This window comes from Lycium ferocissimum, chromosome 9, assembly GCF_029784015.1.
Source record: "Lycium ferocissimum isolate CSIRO_LF1 chromosome 9, AGI_CSIRO_Lferr_CH_V1, whole genome shotgun sequence".
Classification (NCBI taxonomy): Eukaryota; Viridiplantae; Streptophyta; class Magnoliopsida; order Solanales; family Solanaceae; genus Lycium; species Lycium ferocissimum.
The window spans coordinates 55815497-55818526 of record NC_081350.1 but is presented as its reverse complement, the minus strand read 5'-3'; positions in this window follow the sequence as shown (position 1 = coordinate 55818526).

Here is a 3030-nt window from a genome sequence, read left to right as displayed (position 1 = left end):
AAAACTTGGTTGTTATAGAGAGGTGTTGTTATATGCGGATGCCATTATAGAGAGGTCTGATGGTACAAAACGGATACATTATCTATACACCGATGGTATATTTGACTACTTCAACTGCAAACTAGATGCTGGACCGCATATGATTTCCCCTTAACTTTTGAATGCCCTGTTCAATCAAATAGGGCTAAATAAGGAGGAGTTCTACTTTTTACTTGTATGGTATCCTGATCAAAGGTCAGTGCGTATTATCACTCCAATTCAGTTTAAAAGCACCATTAGCAAAATAGAACTACGGTAATATTGTGTAATGGATAAATACAGTATTTGATCAACGTTATATATATGGGACCTAAACTGTGCTTTATACTGGATTTTAGTATTTTTAATTTGAGAATAGACCTCGTGACTAGGGGCGGATCCACCCTTTAGGGTGGGGTGGCATGGCACCTCCTAGATTAATAATTTTTTTTTATATATACTTATATTGTAATTTGCTTAAATTAGGTTAAATATTTGATCCTGCCACCCCCAGTCGTAAATTAGACAAAGGTGTCACGGCTAGTAGATACAAGTTTGAATCTATCTTGAATATTTTCCGACTTTCATTTTTCTTTGTGCTTTTTACTTCCTTTGTACCAGTAATTCCCTTTTCGGCTCTCCCAATTTTCTATTTATCTTTTTATTATTTATATTGCCTTTCCTCTTTTCTATTATTTTATCTGTGATCTCTAGCGAGGACACACAAATAGAAATTTCAAAATCCCTTAAATTAAGCATTTCTCTTAATCCCAAATCTGTGAGTATTTAAATCGAAAAATTTGAGTTTCAATGAAAATTTTGGATTGAGATCAAAATTCATTTTTTTTTTTATAATTTCTTTTATTTATTACTCCTCCGTCCATGTTTACTTGTCTATATTTGACTTGGGATACTCTTAATAAGTAATAAATTAAAATTGAGAAATGAATTGGAGTACTTAATAAAAAGGGTAAAATGGTATATAATGATAAATTATGTCTTGGTTTTTCAAACTATATGACTTACAAGTAAAAGTGGACATATATTTTTAGTATAATGGACAAATAAAAATGGACGGAGGGAGTGTATTATAAAATTTATGCTACGCTATAATTGTTAAATTCAATTTAAATCACTTTACTACTTAAATTGTGATGGCAATTTCGTAAGCACTGCTTAGAAAAAACATGAAATTTATAATTTATTTTTGAGAACTTGTAGTTTATCTAATTCTACATTTACCTATGGTGTGTATTTACCTATTGAAGAGTTTTTCTATTATTTTTATTATTTTGATTGGTGTAATTCTCTTATTGAAGATGTTATTTTCCTTGTGCAAATTCATTTTTTAATTAACATAAGAGATGCAAGTCCCTTGGTGAAAATGTTGATTTTAATTATGTTGTTAATGGTGTTGTGATTTCTTATTTAGGATGCTAATTATGTTCGTTTCTTGATTTTTGAGATATAATTTCATATTTGCAAATAAAAAAAGCCTATTAAGTTGACCCGAATAAACTAAAAAGAGATGGACCCGACCCAAATATAAGTTCCTAACAAGACGTACATTGAAGAAAATTGTGGCGCCCGCCACCTTCAAATCCTAGATCCGCCTCTGCTCGTGACTATAATCAGCTGAGGAGCGTGGAGTGTCTCGTTGGTTCTATTAAGCATCTACTTTTAGTATAGTAATCGTCGTTAATACTTTGATTAGTTCTTTATTGCTTAACTCAAAATTAGGTAAATAAGGAATCAAGGATGATTCGATTGATATAAATTTATAGCATTCTGGAAAATTTCGAATATGCATTTAAGGTTCAGTTGTATTTAAATTGAGTGTTAAAAGAATAGTTCAAGAAAAGTGACATAACTATATCACTTTTTTTCACTAAAGTCACTTAAATATCTTTTCTAACACAAAAGTCACACCTACTAAAAAATTTCACTTAAATATCTTTTCTAACACAAAAGTCACATAACTATCACTTTTTTCACCAAAGTCACTTAACTATGTTTTCTAACACAAAAGTCACACCTACTGAAAAATTCAACCTCCGATGGGTAATATGTTTATATTCTTTTTTATTTTTAATCTAATAGATACAAACTCAATTAAAAAGAATCGAATCGGTCCATAACTCATATGCAGATATTAAAATACCAAAGGGTGAATAAATTTGATTTTTTTTATCACAAGGTTATTTTTTTCGATGCAAATAATAATCACTATTACTTCGTATAATTCAATTTCCTACTATCTAACAACATGCAACACTTTTCAATATATATTGAAAAAGGGCCAATAAAATTCACACATTTTTGGCTTGAGAGCCCCTAGAGAGAAGGATCATATATTTGATGAAGGATTGATTTTATTTCTTTATATTTTAATATTTGCATGAGTTTTGGATCGGATAGATTCTTTTTAATTGAGTTTGTATCCATTAGATTAAAAATTAAAAAATATATAAAAATATTACCCATCGGAAGTTGAATTTTTCTGTAAGTGCGATTTTTGTGTTACTAAGTTAAAAATTTTGTGACTTTTGTGTTAGAAAATGTAGTTAAGTGACTTTTGGAGAAAAAAGTGATAGTTATGTGACTTTTATGTTAGAAAATATAGTTAACTGACTTTGATGAAAGAAAGTGATAGTAATATCACTTTTGAATTAAGAATATAGTTAAGTGATTTTGGTGAAAAAAATGATAATTAAGTGACCTATTAATGGAAGGAGGGCTCTAAGCGATTACGAGCGAAGACGTGTGGAAGTGAAAACCCTGGGATTATTGAATGTAAATTTACGCGTAAAAAGCGTGTTTGGTAATTGAAGATGTTAGCGTAGTTAAGGACATAATTTCAACTCGTGATATTACAGTCTAAATTCTGTTCAGCTATTTGTATCTACTTAAAGAACAAATTATCTGAATTAATAAAAAATGGGATTCCTAGGGAATGAATATGTTGCCACCTAAAGAGGAACACTTTGACGGCAGACAGCAACTTAAAAGATT